This window comes from Vicugna pacos, chromosome 30 (genome assembly GCF_048564905.1).
Source record: "Vicugna pacos chromosome 30, VicPac4, whole genome shotgun sequence".
Classification (NCBI taxonomy): domain Eukaryota; kingdom Metazoa; phylum Chordata; class Mammalia; order Artiodactyla; family Camelidae; genus Vicugna; species Vicugna pacos.
In genome coordinates, this window is record NC_133016.1 from 34,980,186 (window position 1) to 35,000,368 (window position 20,183).

The window sequence follows — 20,183 nt, forward strand, 5'->3', positions numbered from 1 at the left end:
CTATAACAAAGGCAAGTAGCTCTGCCAACGTGTACTCAGTGCAAAAGAGACCGACAGCAAAGTGCACATTGGGGTTGGTTTCATTTCTTGGAATTTCAGCCCCCATGAATCCAATGGATCCATGTCCTGAGAGTGTGGGTGTTTCAGCAGAAATCAGGCGACGCATATGTATTCCGGGTGTACGGATATTATAGGAACATAAGTCTCCTTTAGTGGGTCCCTGTGTACTGTGAACTGTTAGAAAGTTTAAAGACGTGTGAAACCATCAACTGAAAAGGGACACACTTCCCTCCATTGGTACGGTGCATAGAGCTCTGAACAAAAGGAAAGAGGGAAGAAGAAAGGCCCATGGGACGCTAGTGGGTAGAATCACATTTACCTTAGGAACCTCTCGTTGGATGCAGCCCCTCCCCCAACACTGACAAGATGCAGCAGCCATTGGGGATGGCAGTTAGCGGTTGGATTCCAGGTGAAATGTTGGTTTTTACCGCGAGGCTTGTTGTGGCTGTTGGATCCTAGGTAACCGGGCAGAGTTCTGTGGGTGGATCAGTGTGATGGAGGGGCTGCCGCCCTCTGTGGAGCTTGGCTTAGGTGTTTGGTCCGGGAAGCTGTGTAAGTTCGAGATACTGCTGCTGCCCAAAGACCTGAGGTCACATTTCAGTTTCCAGAACCTGAAAGGGCAGACAGTGGAAGATCTGCCTGTCATCAGCTTACTGGTCAGGCTCCGAGGTACTTTCAGACTTGCCCAGTCCTGGTGAAGTCGACTTTAGGGGAGACACGAAGAGAAGCTGGCCGATAAGCTGGCTGCACGGATTGAGGAGAGATGCGAACACATGGATGAGAGATGTTCTGCTACAATGGAGAATACTGGCGTGGAGACAGCTGTAGAGGATACCAGGCTCAAAAGACATTCATGAGACATATTGAAACTCACTGATACAGGCAGAAACATACGGAGTGCCAACGTGGACTTGAGGAAGTTCCTCAATTCCCTTCTCCAATAACGGGTCCAAGGTCCCTGACGTCTGAAGGAGAAGAAATGGCAGAGATGATCAAAACGCTCCTGTTCTTGGAAGAGGTCGTGAGAATCCACACGTCCCAAGGGGCATTCCCAAGCCATTCAGACCAAAATTCAACAAGCCCAGGTAAGCCTTTTCCCAGGTTTGGGCCTAGCTAGTGAGCACTTGCCCTTGCCTCCCCTCCACTCAGGCATCCATTTTGAAGGATCAGTACCTGAGCTGCAATGAAGCCATTACGAGAAGAGCAAGCCCCTCCTAGAATCAGAGTTCCTCCAGCTTCACTCTCTGTGAACAACAGTGAACACCTTAAAGGTCAAATAGTCTCGGCTGAAATAGATAAAATTGAATACTTAGCTCACACCTAGAAACGATGTCCTTCCGCTAGATTCAGCAAATGTTGTGTTTATGTCTTCCCTGGGGTGAAGGGAGTGTGGTAAGTGAGGGGAATCTTTGACTGAACATGAATCTGTATTAGGCTTCAGTTTTTCAAGACAGTGAAGGTAAATAGTACAAGTCAGAAAGTGAACTGAACTGTAAAAGTCGCCAATGACATTAAAGACACAGCTTATGTGGATCGTCTTTCACTTGAGTCAAGCCCCCGGGGGCACTATATCATGGGGGTGCAGACTTGGTTGCGTTAAATGGCTTTAAACTACAGGATCGGATGATTAAGCGTTCTCAACACTGATAGAAAAACACCTGGTTCTCAATAGACTAGCATAACTGCAGCAGGATTCTCCTAGCTAGAATGCCTCTAGGTGCTTTTGGATTCAAACCTAAATGTATATATTTGGTTTGTTTCCTCTTGTATTTTCCTAGAGAGGGATGTTACCCCTTGAAATGCCAACATTGGCCAGTAGGTGTCATTGGGATACAGGGCACCACATGCACAAGTGTATCCAAGGTTGGGGGTTATTCCATGTTTCCAAAAGTTATTTCATGGTTCCTGTTGGTTTCGGAGGCTTCAACCTTAAAGAGCTGACATGACCCCTTGAACAGTTTGGACTGCTAGTTTGCATTCTATCTGTCTAGCTTTTCCGTCGAGCTGACACAATGTTACCAAAATTGACAAGTCTGGCTTCTAGGTCGATTGAGTGTGTTTCAAAAAATAACTCCATTTTCGTATAACTCCCAAAACATGTAAATGAGTTCTGTTAAACTTCTTAAAGACTGCAAATGGGATATCAACACAATGTCAAAATAGTTGTCTTCGGACAATCCCTCCCACCACGGCTGTATAGAAACAAAGAGCTAAGCAAATATCACATTTCTGTGAAATGTATCTGGATAGTGTTGATTCATCGATGCCCAGTTGGCAGAGAAGAAGTGCAACCTGCACTCACTCGCTCCCATGTACAGAGCAATGGAAACATCCACTCACCCAGCCCTTAGCATAGGACACTGGCCGAAGAGAGGTCTGTTACTCCCAAAGACAGGATGAGGCCTCAGGACACCTGGAAGCAGGAGAATGCAAAGCAGGGAATGGAAACCAGTGCAGGTTCGGACCCCTGGTGATGGAGCAACAAGGGTGAAACTCTGTTTAACTTGGACGCACACTCTCAAGCGGACAGGAGACATGGGTTTGAAGGTGATGTGCTGAGATTTACAAGAGTGCACAGCAGATGCTTGGCTGAGAGAACTCAAAGAAACCAGCGCAAAATATCCCCACAGTTAATTCTGAGACCAAGATCCCAGCTGCCAAGTTTGAGGTAGCAGAGGCAACGGTCAGTGAGGCATAGAGCTACGGATGATGGCACACGCTGAGTCTCAGGGATCTGGAGTGCGTTGTGGGATGTGGTGGGTCGAATCAAGAGAGCAAACCGAACTGTGTACCAATAATAAATCAACCACACTGGTCGCGCGGTTGCGATTACCGATATGTCCCATGGCCACACCCAGTACATCTGCAGGACCAGGGACCAATTGGGAATTTTGCCAATAGAGCACGTGTGGGGCTGAATCAGAGATATCGTGCATCTGGTCTGAGGGATCCAGGGGGCCTTGAATTTGAAATCAGAATGAAAAGCCTTAGGATATGCTACATTCATAACCTGGGCTGGGATTATGGTTTGGTTTGAGTCACAGGATGCGCAACAACTCTGTGGTTGCCTTCGTGCACCCGTGCCACAAGGATGAGAGGACAAGGGAGAGTGGTCCAAGTCCACAGCGTGAGAAGAGGAAGCATTCCCTTCAGCACTATCTCCCAAAAGCGGATGCTACATTTTGGATGGCACCGGCACGGTACGGCACCTAGGACAACAAGGAAGGTCTGCGGGATCATTCCAGCAGGCCCTGATATGTGACATCCATAGATATGCTTCCACTGGTGTTTCTGTAGACAGAGAAGCTCTGGAAAGAACTGATTTCATTGGGACATTCCCGTGGCAATAAAAAGCAGAAGAGCACTCTCAGTTTGCTGTTTTGGAAACACTCCAAAATGACATAGAGAAGAATGCAGAGCTGAGAACTTTTAGAAGCTTCATTTCCACAAGAGGAAGTGTCCTGTGCACTTTCAGAAGTGTGAGATAAGTATAATCAAAATGAAGTTATGCTAATCGAATTAGAATGGGTTGTTCATCACAACTAATGCAACACCAGCAATTGGAGATATACCAAACAACACACACAGGTACAGGTTATGGCATCAATGCCTAGGAGAAATTGTCCTCACAGAAATCCCATGGAATTGCGTAGAGACAAGAGTCTACAATTTTCAATTAACAAAGCCCTAGAAGTCTACATTAGATACCTGATATTACCTGACCAGTAGAGATGAAGAAGAACAGTAAAAGAAACAGGAAGTACCATTTTCAGTTCCAAAGATATTGAAGGCGCAAAAGATAAGCTTTCAAACAACTAGTCTGCAAAACGCTATCCAGAACAAGTGTTGAAAATGAAGGTCAGGAAAACACTGAAGAACACCAGTGTCTCAGAATCACAAAAGGCAGAATACCAGAAAAGGGGAAGAGAAAGTCTCAACACGAGCCAAAAATATCAGGAAACTCAATGGTTGTGATAATATCAGGGCTAAAATTCAGTCCTCAGCAGACTAGATAATGCAGAGGGACGCGTGAATGACTGTGAAGACAGGGGAAGAGAAAAACCTCGGTCAGAAGCAGACATAGGAAAGCAAGTGCAAACAAATGAAAACATTGCAGTTGAACCCTGGGTTAAGACAGGGCATGAAAGAATAGAAATCATGAGTCCCAGATGGAAAAGCAAGAGATAAAGAAACAAAAAGTGTCTGAAAATTTATCTGTAGAAAAATCAGACTGAAACTTGCTGAAAGCCAAGAAAGAATCATCTATGCGAATTCAGGAATTACACAGCATCCGAAGGAGGTGGAATCCCAATAGACCTACCAGCAGCTGTATGATTCAAATCAACAAAGTTCACGAATATCCGAGTGATTTAAAATGCACCTGGAGGAAACAACTTAGTCACAAGGAAACCTTCAGAGGGGTTTCAGCTGATATCTCGGCAGCAATATTGCAGGACAGGGAGGAGTGCCAGGACACAGACCATATCCTGAATGGCCAAATGCTGCCACCTAGGGTAGCCTATGCCACATGAACACCATTTCAAATAACGGCAGAGCTAGAGAATTCTACAGACCGGCAAATCTTAAAAGAATTCAGCAGTTCAAATGTTTTTCTTAAAGAAAGGTTGAGAAAACTCCCCTGAATAGAAAAGCAGCAAGATGGAATGGAAAGAAGAAACCATTATTGGAAATGCAAGAAGAGCATGTGTGGCAGAGAAGAAAGAAGAAGAACTTAAGGAGGACATCAAAACCCTAAAGATGGGAGAGGGAAGCAGGAAATCATAGGGGATTGGAAGCACTATCTTAAGGGATTCAGCTTATATGACTCTCTGTTTGAAGCAAACGAAGAGATGCATGGCCTGACGTGTTTGCAAAGCAAACGAGAAGCAGACCAACAAAGAATCAAACCAACAAACAAGCACCAAAATGGTATGGTTGGCTGACATATACAAAGGGAACCATGATTATTCAAAAGAAAATACTCAAGGTGAGGTCAAGGGTCATTCAGAACGCATCGACCCAGTATCGTGGCTTGCATGTACTCAGCACACTTGTATTCGGAAATCAGAAGCGTGCATTCATATTCGTAAATTTTGATTCATAAGAGCATATCGTGACCTAACACTAATGCCGATTTGGAATCAAATGGATTCCTAGTCCGTGATGTAGACTTGTATGTCTTCCAACAGGATGAAGGAATGCCATATTCTAGGCTACGTAGAGAAGGAATGTAAGAAGCCTATAACAAAGGCAAGTAGCTCTGCCAAAGTGTACTAAGTGCAAAAGAGACCGACAGCAAAGTGCACATTGGGGTTGGTTTCATTTCTTGGAATTTCAGCCCCCATGAATCCAATGGATCCATGTCCTGAGAGTGTGGGTGTTTCAGCAGAAATCAGGCGACGCATATGTATTCCGGGTGTACGGATATTATAGGAACATAAGTCTCCTTTAGTGGGTCCCTGTGTACTGTGAACTGTTAGAAAGTTTAAAGACGTGTGAAACCATCAACTGAAAAGGGACACACTTCCCTCCATTGGTACGGTGCATAGAGCTCTGAACAAAAGGAAAGAGGGAAGAAGAAAGGCCCATGGGACGCTAGTGGGTAGAATCACATTTACCTTAGGAACCTCTCGTCGGATGCAGCCCCTCCCCCAACACTGACAAGATGCAGCAGCCATTGGGGATGGCAGTTAGCGGTTGGATTCCAGGTGGAATGTTGGTGTTTACCGCGAGGCTTGTTGTGGCTGTTGGATCCTAGGTAACCGGGCAGAGTTCTGTGGGTGGATCAGTGTGATGGAGGGGCTGCCGCCCTCTGTGGAGCTTGGCTTAGGTGTTTGGTCCGGGAAGCTGTGTAAGTTCGAGATACTGCTGCTGCCCAAAGACCTGAGGTCACAGGTCAGTTTCCAGAACCTGAAAGGGCAGACAGTGGAAGATCTGCCTGTCATCAGCTTACTGGTCAGGCTCCGAGGTACTTTCAGACTTGCCCAGTCCTGGTGAAGTCGACTTTAGGGGAGGCACGAAGAGAAGCTGGCCGATAAGCTGGCTGCACGGATTGAGGAGAGATGCGAACACATGGATGAGAGATGTTCTGCTACAATGGAGAATACTGGCGTGGAGACAGCTGTAGAGGATACCAGGCTCAAAAGACATTCATGAGACATATTGAAACTCACTGATACAGGCAGAAACATACGGAGTGCCAACGTGGACTTGAGGAAGTTCCTCAATTCTCTTCTCCAAGAACGGGTCCAAGGTCCCTGACGTCTGAAGGAGAAGAAATGGCAGAGATGATCAAAACGCTCCTGTTCTTGGAAGAGGTCGTGAGAATCCACACGTCCCAAGGGGCATTCCCAAGCCATTCAGACCAAAATTCAACAAGCCCAGGTAAGCCTTTTCCCAGGTTTGGGCCTAGCTAGTGAGCACTTGCCCTTGCCTCCCCTCCACTCAGGCATCCATTTTGAAGGATCAGTACCTGAGCTGCAATGAAGCCATTACGAGAAGAGCAAGCCCCTCCTAGAATCAGAGTTCCTCCAGCTTCACTCTCTGTGAACAACAGTGAACACCTTAAAGGTCAAATAGTCTCGGCTGAAATAGATAAAATTGAATACTTAGCTCACACCTAGAAACGATGTCCTTCCGCTAGATTCAGCAAATGTTGTGTTTATGTCTTCCCTGGGGTGAAGGGAGTGTGGTAAGTGAGGGGAATCTTTGACTGAACATGAATCTGTATTAGGCTTCAGTTTTTCAAGACAGTGAAGGTAAATAGTACAAGTCAGAAAGTGAACTGAACTGTAAAAGTCGCCAATGACATTAAAGACACAGCTTATGTGGATCGTCTTTCACTTGAGTCAAGCCCCCGGGGGCACTATATCATGGGGGTGCAGACTTGGTTGCGTTAAATGGCTTTAAACTACAGGATCGGATGATTAAGCGTTCTCAACACTGATAGAAAAACACCTGGTTCTCAATAGACTAGCATAACTGCAGCAGGATTCTCCTAGCTAGAATGCCTCTAGGTGCTTTTGGATTCAAACCTAAATGTATATATTTGGTTTGTTTCCTCTTGTATTTTCCTAGAGAGGGATGTTACCCCTTGAAATGCCAACATTGGCCAGTAGGTGTCATTGGGATACAGGGCACCACATGCACAAGTGTATCCAAGGTTGGGGGTTATTCCATGTTTCCAAAAGTTATTTCATGGTTCCTGTTGGTTTCGGAGGCTTCAACCTTAAAGAGCTGACATGACCCCTTGAACAGTTTGGACTGCTAGTTTGCATTCTATCTGTCTAGCTTTTCCGTCGAGCTGACACAATGTTACCAAAATTGACAAGTCTGGCTTCTAGGTCGATTGAGTGTGTTTCAAAAAATAACTCCATTTTCGTATAACTCCCAAAACATGTAAATGAGTTCTGTTAAACTTCTTAAAGACTGCAAATGGGATATCAACACAATGTCAAAATAGTTGTCTTCGGACAATCCCTCCCACCACGGCTGTATAGAAACAAAGAGCTAAGCAAATATCACATTTCTGTGAAATGTATCTGGATAGTGTTGATTCATCGATGCCCAGTTGGCAGAGAAGAAGTGCAACCTGCACTCACTCGCTCCCATGTACAGAGCAATGGAAACATCCACTCACCCAGCCCTTAGCATAGGACACTGGCCGAAGAGAGGTCTGTTACTCCCAAAGACAGGATGAGGCCTCAGGACACCTGGAAGCAGGAGAATGCAAAGCAGGGAATGGAAACCAGTGCAGGTTCGGACCCCTGGTGATGGAGCAACAAGGGTGAAACTCTGTTTAACTTGGACGCACACTCTCAAGCGGACAGGAGACATGGGTTTGAAGGTGATGTGCTGAGATTTACAAGAGTGCACAGCAGATGCTTGGCTGAGAGAACTCAAAGAAACCAGCGCAAAATATCCCCACAGTTAATTCTGAGACCAAGATCCCAGCTGCCAAGTTTGAGGTAGCAGAGGCAACGGTCAGTGAGGCATAGAGCTACGGATGATGGCACACGCTGAGTCTCAGGGATCTGGAGTGCGTTGTGGGATGTGGTGGGTCGAATCAAGAGAGCAAACCGAACTGTGTACCAATAATAAATCAACCACACTGGTCGCGCGGTTGCGATTACCGATATGTCCCATGGCCACACCCAGTACATCTGCAGGACCAGGGACCAATTGGGAATTTTGCCAATAGAGCACGTGTGGGGCTGAATCAGAGATATCGTGCATCTGGTCTGAGGGATCCAGGGGGCCTTGAATTTGAAATCAGAATGAAAAGCCTTAGGATATGCTACATTCATAACCTGGGCTGGGATTATGGTTTGGTTTGAGTCACAGGATGCGCAACAACTCTGTGGTTGCCTTCGTGCACCCGTGCCACAAGGATGAGAGGACAAGGAAGAGTGGTCCAAGTCCACAGCGTGAGAAGAGGAAGCATTCCCTTCAGCACTATCTCCCAAAAGCGGATGCTACATTTTGGATGGCACCGGCACGGTACGGCACCTAGGACAACAAGGAAGGTCTGCGGGATCATTCCAGCAGGCCCTGATATGTGACATCCATAGATATGCTTCCACTGGTGTTTCTGTAGACAGAGAAGCTCTGGAAAGAACTGATTTCATTGGGACATTCCCGTGGCAATAAAAAGCAGAAGAGCACTCTCTGTTTGCTGTTTTGGAAACACTCCAAAATGACATAGAGAAGAATGCAGAGCTGAGAACTTTTAGAAGCTTCATTTCCACAAGAGGAAGTGTCCTGTGCACTTTCAGAAGTGTGAGATAAGTATAATCAAAATGAAGTTATGCTAATCGAAGTAGAATGGGTTGTTCATCACAACTAATGCAACACCAGCAATTGGAGATATACCAAACAACACACACAGGTACAGGTTATGGCATCAATGCCTAGGAGAAATTGTCCTCACAGAAATCCCATGGAATTGCGTAGAGACAAGAGTCTAAATTTTTCAATTAACAAAGCCCTAGAAGTCTACATTAGATACCTGATATTACCTGACCAGTAGAGATGAAGAAGAACAGTAAAAGAAACAGGAAGTACCATTTTCTGTTCCAAAGATATTGAAGGCGCAAAGATAAGCTTTCAAACAACTAGTCTGCAAAACGCTATCAAGAACAAGTGTTGAAAATGAAGGTCAGGAAAACACTGAAGAACACCAGTGTCTCAGAATCACAAAAGGCAGAATACCAGAAAAGGGGAAGAGAAAGTCACAACACGAGCCAAAAATATCAGGAAACTCAATGGTTGTGATAATATCAGGGCTAAAATTCAGTCCTTAGCAGACTAGATAATGCAGAGGGACACGTGAATGACTGTGAAGACAGGGGAAGAGAAAAACCTCGGTCAGAAGCAGACATAGGAAAGCAAGTGCAAACAAATGAAAACATTGCAGTTGAACCCTGGGTTAAGACAGGGCATGAAAGAATAGAAATCATGAGTCCCAGATGGAAAACAAGAGATAAAGGAACAAAAAGTGTCTGAAAATTTATCTGTAGAAAAATCAGACTGAAACTTGCTGAAAGCCAAGAAAGAATCATCTATGCGAATTCAGGAATTACACAGCATCCGAAGGAGGTGGAATCCCAATAGACCTACCAGCAGCTGTATGATTCAAATCAACAAAGTTCACGAATATCCGAGTGACTTAAAATGCACCTGGAGGAAACAACATAGTCACAAGGAAACCTCCAGAGGGGTTTCAGCTGATATCTCGGCAGCAATATTGCAGGACAGGGAGGAGTGCCAGGACACAGACCATATCCTGAATGGCCAAATGCTGCCACCTAGGGTAGCCTATGCAACATGAACACCATTTCAAATAACGGCAGAGCTAGAGAATTCTACAGACCGGCAAATCTTAAAAGAATTCAGCAGTTCAAAAGTTTTTCTAAAAGAAATGTTGAGAAAACTCCCCTGAATAGAAAAGCAGCAAGATGGAAAGGAAAGAAGAAACCATTATTGGAAATGCAAGAAGAGCATGTGTGGCAGAGAAGAAAGAAGAAGAACTTAAGGAGGACATCAAAACCCTAAAGATGGGAGAGGGAAGCAGGAAATCATAGGTGATTGGAAGCACTCTCTTAAGTGAATCAGCTTATTTGACTCTGTTTGAAGCGAAAGGAGAGATGCATGGCCTGACGTGTTTGCAAAACAAGCGAGAAGAAGACCAACAAAGAATCAAACCAACAAACAAGCACCAGAATGGTATGGTTGGCTGACATATACAAAGGGAACCATGATTATTCAAAAGAAAATACTCAAGATGAGGTCAAGGGTCATTCAGAACGCATCGACCCAGTATCGTGGCTTGCATGTACTCAGCACACTTGTATTCGGAAATCAGAAGCGTGCATTCATATTCGTAAATTTTGATTCATAAGAGCATATCGTGACCTAACACTAATGCCGATTTGGAATCAAATGGTTTCCTAGTCCGTGAAGTAGACTTGTATGTCTCCCAACAGGATGAAGGAATGCCATATTCTAGGCTACGTAGAGAAAAAATATAAGAAGCCTATAACAAAGGCAAGTAGCTCTGCCAAAGTGTACTAAGTGCAAAAGAGACCGACAGCAAAGTGCACATTGGGGTTGGTTTCATTTCTTGGAATTTCAGCCCCCATGAATCCAATGGATCCATGTCCTGAGAGTGTGGGTGTTTCAGCAGAAATCAGGCGACGCATATGTATTCCGGGTGTACGGATATTATAGGAACATAAGTCTCCTTTAGTGGGTCCCTGTGTACTGTGAACTGTTAGAAAGTTTAAAGACGTGTGAAACCATCAACTGAAAAGGGACACACTTCCCTCCATTGGTACGGTGCATAGAGCTCTGAACAAAAGGAAAGAGGGAAGAAGAAAGGCCCATGGGACGCTAGTGGGTAGAATCACATTTACCTTAGGAACCTCTCGTCGGATGCAGCCCCTCCCCCAACACTGACAAGATGCAGCAGCCATTGGGGATGGCAGTTAGCGGTTGGATTCCAGGTGGAATGTTGGTGTTTACCGCGAGGCTTGTTGTGGCTGTTGGATCCTAGGTAACCGGGCAGAGTTCTGTGGGTGGATCAGTGTGATGGAGGGGCTGCCGCCCTCTGTGGAGCTTGGCTTAGGTGTTTGGTCCGGGAAGCTGTGTAAGTTCGAGATACTGCTGCTGCCCAAAGACCTGAGGTCACAGGTCAGTTTCCAGAACCTGAAAGGGCAGACAGTGGAAGATCTGCCTGTCATCAGCTTACTGGTCAGGCTCCGAGGTACTTTCAGACTTGCCCAGTCCTGGTGAAGTCGACTTTAGGGGAGACACGAAGAGAAGCTGGCCGATAAGCTGGCTGCACGGATTGAGGAGAGATGCGAACACATGGATGAGAGATGTTCTGCTACAATGGAGAATACTGGCGTGGAGACAGCTGTAGAGGATACCAGGCTCAAAAGACATTCATGAGACATATTGAAACTCACTGATACAGGCAGAAACATACGGAGTGCCAACGTGGACTTGAGGAAGTTCCTCAATTCTCTTCTCCAAGAACGGGTCCAAGGTCCCTGACGTCTGAAGGAGAAGAAATGGCAGAGATGATCAAAACGCTCCTGTTCTTGGAAGAGGTCGTGAGAATCCACACGTCCCAAGGGGCATTCCCAAGCCATTCAGACCAAAATTCAACAAGCCCAGGTAAGCCTTTTCCCAGGTTTGGGCCTAGCTAGTGAGCACTTGCCCTTGCCTCCCCTCCACTCAGGCATCCATTTTGAAGGATCAGTACCTGAGCTGCAATGAAGCCATTACGAGAAGAGCAAGCCCCTCCTAGAATCAGAGTTCCTCCAGCTTCACTCTCTGTGAACAACAGTGAACACCTTAAAGGTCAAATAGTCTCGGCTGAAATAGATAAAATTGAATACTTAGCTCACACCTAGAAACGATGTCCTTCCGCTAGATTCAGCAAATGTTGTGTTTATGTCTTCCCTGGGGTGAAGGGAGTGTGGTAAGTGAGGGGAATCTTTGACTGAACATGAATCTGTATTAGGCTTCAGTTTTTCAAGACAGTGAAGGTAAATAGTACAAGTCAGAAAGTGAACTGAACTGTAAAAGTCGCCAATGACATTAAAGACACAGCTTATGTGGATCGTCTTTCACTTGAGTCAAGCCCCCGGGGGCACTATATCATGGGGGTGCAGACTTGGTTGCGTTAAATGGCTTTAAACTACAGGATCGGATGATTAAGCGTTCTCAACACTGATAGAAAAACACCTGGTTCTCAATAGACTAGCATAACTGCAGCAGGATTCTCCTAGCTAGAATGCCTCTAGGTGCTTTTGGATTCAAACCTAAATGTATATATTTGGTTCGTTTCCTCTTGTATTTTCCTAGAGAGGGATGTTACCCCTTGAAATGCCAACATTGGCCAGTAGGTGTCATTGGGATACAGGGCACCACATGCACAAGTGTATCCAAGGTTGGGGGTTATTCCATGTTTCCAAAAGTTATTTCATGGTTCCTGTTGGTTTCGGAGGCTTCAACCTTAAAGAGCTGACATGACCCCTTGAACAGTTTGGACTGCTAGTTTGCATTCTATCTGTCTAGCTTTTCCGTCGAGCTGACACAATGTTACCAAAATTGACAAGTCTGGCTTCTAGGTCGATTGAGTGTGTTTCAAAAAATAACTCCATTTTCGTATAACTCCCAAAACATGTAAATGAGTTCTGTTAAACTTCTTAAAGACTGCAAATGGGATATCAACACAATGTCAAAATAGTTGTCTTCGGACAATCCCTCCCACCACGGCTGTATAGAAACAAAGAGCTAAGCAAATATCACATTTCTGTGAAATGTATCTGGATAGTGTTGATTCATCGATGCCCAGTTGGCAGAGAAGAAGTGCAACCTGCACTCACTCGCTCCCATGTACAGAGCAATGGAAACATCCACTCACCCAGCCCTTAGCATAGGACACTGGCCGAAGAGAGGTCTGTTACTCCCAAAGACAGGATGAGGCCTCAGGACACCTGGAAGCAGGAGAATGCAAAGCAGGGAATGGAAACCAGTGCAGGTTCGGACCCCTGGTGATGGAGCAACAAGGGTGAAACTCTGTTTAACTTGGACGCACACTCTCAAGCGGACAGGAGACATGGGTTTGAAGGTGATGTGCTGAGATTTACAAGAGTGCACAGCAGATGCTTGGCTGAGAGAACTCAAAGAAACCAGCGCAAAATATCCCCACAGTTAATTCTGAGACCAAGATCCCAGCTGCCAAGTTTGAGGTAGCAGAGGCAATGGTCAGTGAGGCATAGAGCTACGGATGATGGCACACGCTGAGTCTCAGGGATCTGGAGTGCGTTGTGGGATGTGGTGGGTCGAATCAAGAGAGCAAACCGAACTGTGTACCAATAATAAATCAACCACACTGGTCGCGCGGTTGCGATTACCGATATGTCCCATGGCCACACCCAGTACATCTGCAGGACCAGGGACCAATTGGGAATTTTGCCAATAGAGCACGTGTGGGGCTGAATCAGAGATATCGTGCATCTGGTCTGAGGGATCCAGGGGGCCTTGAATTTGAAATCAGAATGAAAAGCCTTAGGATATGCTACATTCATAACCTGGGCTGGGATTATGGTTTGGTTTGAGTCACAGGATGCGCAACAACTCTGTGGTTGCCTTCGTGCACCCGTGCCACAAGGATGAGAGGACAAGGAAGAGTGGTCCAAGTCCACAGCGTGAGAAGAGGAAGCATTCCCTTCAGCACTATCTCCCAAAAGCGGATGCTACATTTTGGATGGCACCGGCACGGTACGGCACCTAGGACAACAAGGAAGGTCTGCGGGATCATTCCAGCAGGCCCTGATATGTGACATCCATAGATATGCTTCCACTGGTGTTTCTGTAGACAGAGAAGCTCTGGAAAGAACTGATTTCATTGGGACATTCCCGTGGCAATAAAAAGCAGAAGAGCACTCTCAGTTTGCTGTTTTGGAAACACTCCAAAATGACATAGAGAAGAATGCAGAGCTGAGAACTTTTAGAAGCTTCATTTCCACAAGAGGAAGTGTCCTGTGCACTTTCAGAAGTGTGAGATAAGTATAATCAAAATGAAGTTATGCTAATCGAATTAGAATGGGTTGTTCATCACAACTAATGCAACACCAGCAATTGGAGATATACCAAACAACACACACAGGTACAGGTTATGGCATCAATGCCTAGGAGAAATTGTCCTCACAGAAATCCCATGGAATTGCGTAGAGACAAGAGTCTACAATTTTCAATTAACAAAGCCCTAGAAGTCTACATTAGATACCTGATATTACCTGACCAGTAGAGATGAAGAAGAACAGTAAAAGAAACAGGAAGTACCATTTTCAGTTCCAAAGATATTGAAGGCGCAAAAGATAAGCTTTCAAACAACTACTCTGCAAAACGCTATCCAGAACAAGTGTTGAAAATGAAGGTCAGGAAAACACTGAAAAACACCAGTGTCTCAGAATCACAAAAGGCAGAATACCAGAAAAGGGGAAGAGAAAGTCTCAACACGAGCCAAAAATATCAGGAAACTCAATGGTTGTGATAATATCAGGGCTAAAATTCAGTCCTCAGCAGACTAGATAATGCAGAGGGACGCGTGAATGACTGTGAAGACAGGGGAAGAGAAAAACCTCGGTCAGAAGCAGACATAGGAAAGCAAGTGCAAACAAATGAAAACATTGCAGTTGAACCCTGGGTTAAGACAGGGCATGAAAGAATAGAAATCATGAGTCCCAGATGGAAAAGCAAGAGATAAAGAAACAAAAAGTGTCTGAAAATTTATCTGTAGAAAAATCAGACTGAAACTTGCTGAAAGCCAAGAAAGAATCATCTATGCGAATTCAGGAATTACACAGCATCCGAAGGAGGTGGAATCCCAATAGACCTACCAGCAGCTGTATGATTCAAATCAACAAAGTTCACGAATATCCGAGTGATTTAAAATGCACCTGGAGGGAACAACATAGTCACAAGGAAACCTCCAGAGGGGTTTCAGCTGATATCTCGGCAGCAATATTGCTGGACAGGGAGGAGTGTCAGGACACAGACCATATCCTGAATGGCCAAATGCTGCCACCTAGGGTAGCCTATGCCACATGAACACCATTTCAAATAACGGCAGAGCTAGAGAATTCTACAGACCGGCAAATCTTAAAAGAATTCAGCAGTTCAAAAGTTTTTCTAAAAGAAAGGTTGAGAAAACTCCCCTGAATAGAAAAGCAGCAAGATGGAATGGAAAGAAGAAACCATTATTGGAAATGCAAGAAGAGCATGTGTGGCAGAGAAGAAAGAAGAAGAACTTAAGGAGGACATCAAAACCCTAAAGATGGGAGAGGGAAGCAGGAAATCATAGGTGATTGGAAGCACTCTCTTAAGTGAATCAGCTTATTTGACTCTGTTTGAAGCGAAAGGAGAGATGCACGGCCTGACGTGTTTGCAAAACAAGCGAGAAGAAGACCAACAAAGAATCAAACCAACAAACAAGCACCAAAATGGTATGGTTGGCTGACATATACAAAGGGAACCATGATAATTCAAAAGAAAATACTCAAGGTGAGGTCAAGGGTCATTCAGAACGCATCGACCCAGTATCGTGGCTTGCATGTACTCAGCACACTTGTATTCGGAAATCAGAAGCGTGCATTCATATTCGTAAGTTTTGATTCATAAGAGCATATCGTGACCTAACACTAATGCCGATTTGGAATCAAATGGATTCCTAGTCCGTGATGTAGACTTGTATGTCTTCCAACAGGATGAAGGAATGCCATATTCTAGGCTACGTAGAGAAGAAATGTAAGAAGCCTATAACAAAGGCAAGTAGCTCTGCCAACGTGTACTCAGTGCAAAAGAGACCGACAGCAAAGTGCACATTGGGGTTGGTTTCATTTCTTGGAATTTCAGCCCCCATGAATCCAATGGATCCATGTCCTGAGAGTGTGGGTGTTTCAGCAGAAATCAGGCGACGCATATGTATTCCGGGTGTACGGATATTATAGGAACATAAGTCTCCTTTAGTGGGTCCCTGTGTACTGTGAACTGTTAGAAAGTTTAAAGACGTGTGAAACCATCAACTGAAAAGGGACACACTTCCCTCCATTGGTACGGTGCATAGAGCTCTGAACAAAAGGAAAGAGGGAAGAAGAAAGGCCCATGGGACGCTAGTGGGTAGAATCACATTTACCTTAGGAACCTCTCGTTGGATGCAGCCCCTCCCCCAACACTGACAAGATGCAGCAGCCATTGGGGATGGCAGTTAGCGGTTGGATTCCAGGTGAAATGTTGGTTTTTACCGCGAGGCTTGTTGTGGCTGTTGGATCCTAGGTAACCGGGCAGAGTTCTGTGGGTGGATCAGTGTGATGGAGGGGCTGCCGCCCTCTGTGGAGCTTGGCTTAGGTGTTTGGTCCGGGAAGCTGTGTAAGTTCGGGATACTGCTGCTGCCCAAAGACCTGAGGTCACAGGTCAGTTTCCAGAACCTGAAAGGGCAGACAGTGGAAGATCTGCCTGTCATCAGCTTACTGGTCAGGCTCCGAGGTACTTTCAGACTTGCCCAGTCCTGGTGAAGTCGACTTTAGGGGAGACACGAAGAGAAGCTGGCCGATAAGCTGGCTGCACGGATTGAGGAGAGATGCGAACACATGGATGAGAGATGTTCTGCTACAATGGAGAATACTGGCGTGGAGACAGCTGTAGAGGATACCAGGCTCAAAAGACATTCATGAGACATATTGAAACTCACTGATACAGGCAGAAACATACGGAGTGCCAACGTGGACTTGAGGAAGTTCCTCAATTCCCTTCTCCAATAACGGGTCCAAGGTCCCTGACGTCTGAAGGAGAAGAAATGGCAGAGATGATCAAAACGCTCCTGTTCTTGGAAGAGGTCGTGAGAATCCACACGTCCCAAGGGGCATTCCCAAGCCATTCAAACCAAAATTCAACAAGCCCAGGTAAGCCTTTTCCCAGGTTTGGGCCTAGCTAGTGAGCACTTGCCCTTGCCTCCCCTCCACTCAGGCATCCATTTTGAAGGATCAGTACCTGAGCTGCAATGAAGCCATTACGAGAAGAGCAAGCCCCTCCTAGAATCAGAGTTCCTCCAGCTTCACTCTCTGTGAACAACAGTGAACACCTTAAAGGTCAAATAGTCTCGGCTGAAATAGATAAAATTGAATACTTAGCTCACACCTAGAAACGATGTCCTTCCGCTAGATTCAGCAAATGTTGTGTTTATGTCTTCCCTGGGGTGAAGGGAGTGTGGTAAGTGAGGGGAATCTTTGACTGAACATGAATCTGTATTAGGCTTCAGTTTTTCAAGACAGTGAAGGTAAATAGTACAAGTCAGAAAGTGAACTGAACTGTAAAAGTCGCCAATGACATTAAAGACACAGCTTATGTGGATCGTCTTTCACTTGAGTCAAGCCCCCGGGGGCACTATATCATGGGGGTGCAGACTTGGTTGCGTTAAATGGCTTTAAACTACAGGATCGGATGATTAAGCGTTCTCAACACTGATAGAAAAACACCTGGTTCTCAATAGACTAGCATAACTGCAGCAGGATTCTCCTAGCTAGAATGCCTCTAGGTGCTTTTGGATTCAAACCTAAATGTATATATTTGGTTTGTTTCCTCTTGTATTTTCCTAGAGAGGGATGTTACCCCTTGAAATGCCAACATTGGCCAGTAGGTGTCATTGGGATACAGGGCACCACATGCACAAGTGTATCCAAGGTTGGGGGTTATTCCATGTTTCCAAAAGTTATTTCATGGTTCCTGTTGGTTTCGGAGGCTTCAACCTTAAAGAGCTGACATGACCCCTTGAACAGTTTGGACTGCTAGTTTGCATTCTATCTGTCTAGCTTTTCCGTCGAGCTGACACAATGTTACCAAAATTGACAAGTCTGGCTTCTAGGTCGATTGAGTGTGTTTCAAAAAATAACTCCATTTTCGTATAACTCCCAAAACATGTAAATGAGTTCTGTTAAACTTCTTAAAGACTGCAAATGGGATATCAACACAATGTCAAAATAGTTGTCTTCGGACAATCCCTCCCACCACGGCTGTATAGAAACAAAGAGCTAAGCAAATATCACATTTCTGTGAAATGTATCTGGATAGTGTTGATTCATCGATGCCCAGTTGGCAGAGAAGAAGTGCAACCTGCACTCACTCGCTCCCATGTACAGAGCAATGGAAACATCCACTCACCCAGCCCTTAGCATAGGACACTGGCCGAAGAGAGGTCTGTTACTCCCAAAGACAGGATGAGGCCTCAGGACACCTGGAAGCAGGAGAATGCAAAGCAGGGAATGGAAACCAGTGCAGGTTCGGACCCCTGGTGATGGAGCAACAAGGGTGAAACTCTGTTTAACTTGGACGCACACTCTCAAGCGGACAGGAGACATGGGTTTGAAGGTGATGTGCTGAGATTTACAAGAGTGCACAGCAGATGCTTGGCTGAGAGAACTCAAAGAAACCAGCGCAAAATATCCCCACAGTTAATTCTGAGACCAAGATCCCAGCTGCCAAGTTTGAGGTAGCAGAGGCAACGGTCAGTGAGGCATAGAGCTACGGATGATGGCACACGCTGAGTCTCAGGGATCTGGAGTGTGTTGTGGGATGTGGTGGGTCGAATCAAGAGAGCAAACCGAACTGTGTACCAATAATAAATCAACCACACTGGTCGCGCGGTTGCGATTACCGATATGTCCCATGGCCACACCCAGTACATCTGCAGGACCAGGGACCAATTGGGAATTTTGCCAATAGAGCACGTGTGGGGCTGAATCAGAGATATCGTGCATCTGGTCTGAGGGATCCAGGGGGCCTTGAATTTGAAATCAGAATGAAAAGCCTTAGGATATGCTACATTCATAACCTGGGCTGGGATTATGGTTTGGTTTGAGTCACAGGATGCGCAACAACTCTGTGGTTGCCTTCGTGCACCCGTGCCACAAGGATGAGAGGACAAGGGAGAGTGGTCCAAGTCCACAGCGTGAGAAGAGGAAGCATTCCCTTCAGCACTATCTCCCAAAAGCGGATGCTACATTTTGGATGGCACCGGCACGGTACGGCACCTAGGACAACAAGGAAGGTCTGCGGGATCATTCCAGCAGGCCCTGATATGTGACATCCATAGATATGCTTCCACTGGTGTTTCTGTAGACAGAGAAGCTCTGGAAAGAACTGATTTCATTGGGACATTCCCGTGGCAATAAAAAGCAGAAGAGCACTCTCAGTTTGCTGTTTTGGAAACACTCCAAAATGACATAGAGAAGAATGCAGAGCTGAGAACTTTTAGAAGCTTCATTTCCACAAGAGGAAGTGTCCTGTGCACTTTCAGAAGTGTGAGATAAGTATAATCAAAATGAAGTTATGCTAATCGAATTAGAATGGGTTGTTCATCACAACTAATGCAACACCAGCAATTGGAGATATACCAAACAACACACACAGGTACAGGTTATGGCATCAATGCCTAGGAGAAATTGTCCTCACAGAAATCCCATGGAATTGCGTAGAGACAAGAGTCTACAATTTTCAATTAACAAAGCCCTAGAAGTCTACATTAGATACCTGATATTACCTGACCAGTAGAGATGAAGAAGAACAGTAAAAGAAACAGGAAGTACCATTTTCAGTTCCAAAGATATTGAAGGTGCAAAAGATAAGCTTTCAAACAACTAGTCTGCAAAACGCTATCCAGAACAAGTGTTGAAAATGAAGGTCAGGAAAACACTGAAGAACACCAGTGTCTCAGAATCACAAAAGGCAGAATACCAGAAAAGGGGAAGAGAAAGTCTCAACACGAGCCAAAAATATCAGGAAACTCAATGGTTGTGATAATATCAGGGCTAAAATTCAGTCCTCAGCAGACTAGATAATGCAGAGGGACGCGTGAATGACTGTGAAGACAGGGGAAGAGAAAAACCTCGGTCAGAAGCAGACATAGGAAAGCAAGTGCAAACAAATGAAAACATTGCAGTTGAACCCTGGGTTAAGACAGGGCATGAAAGAATAGAAATCATGAGTCCCAGATGGAAAAGCAAGAGATAAAGAAACAAAAAGTGTCTGAAAATTTATCTGTAGAAAAATCAGAC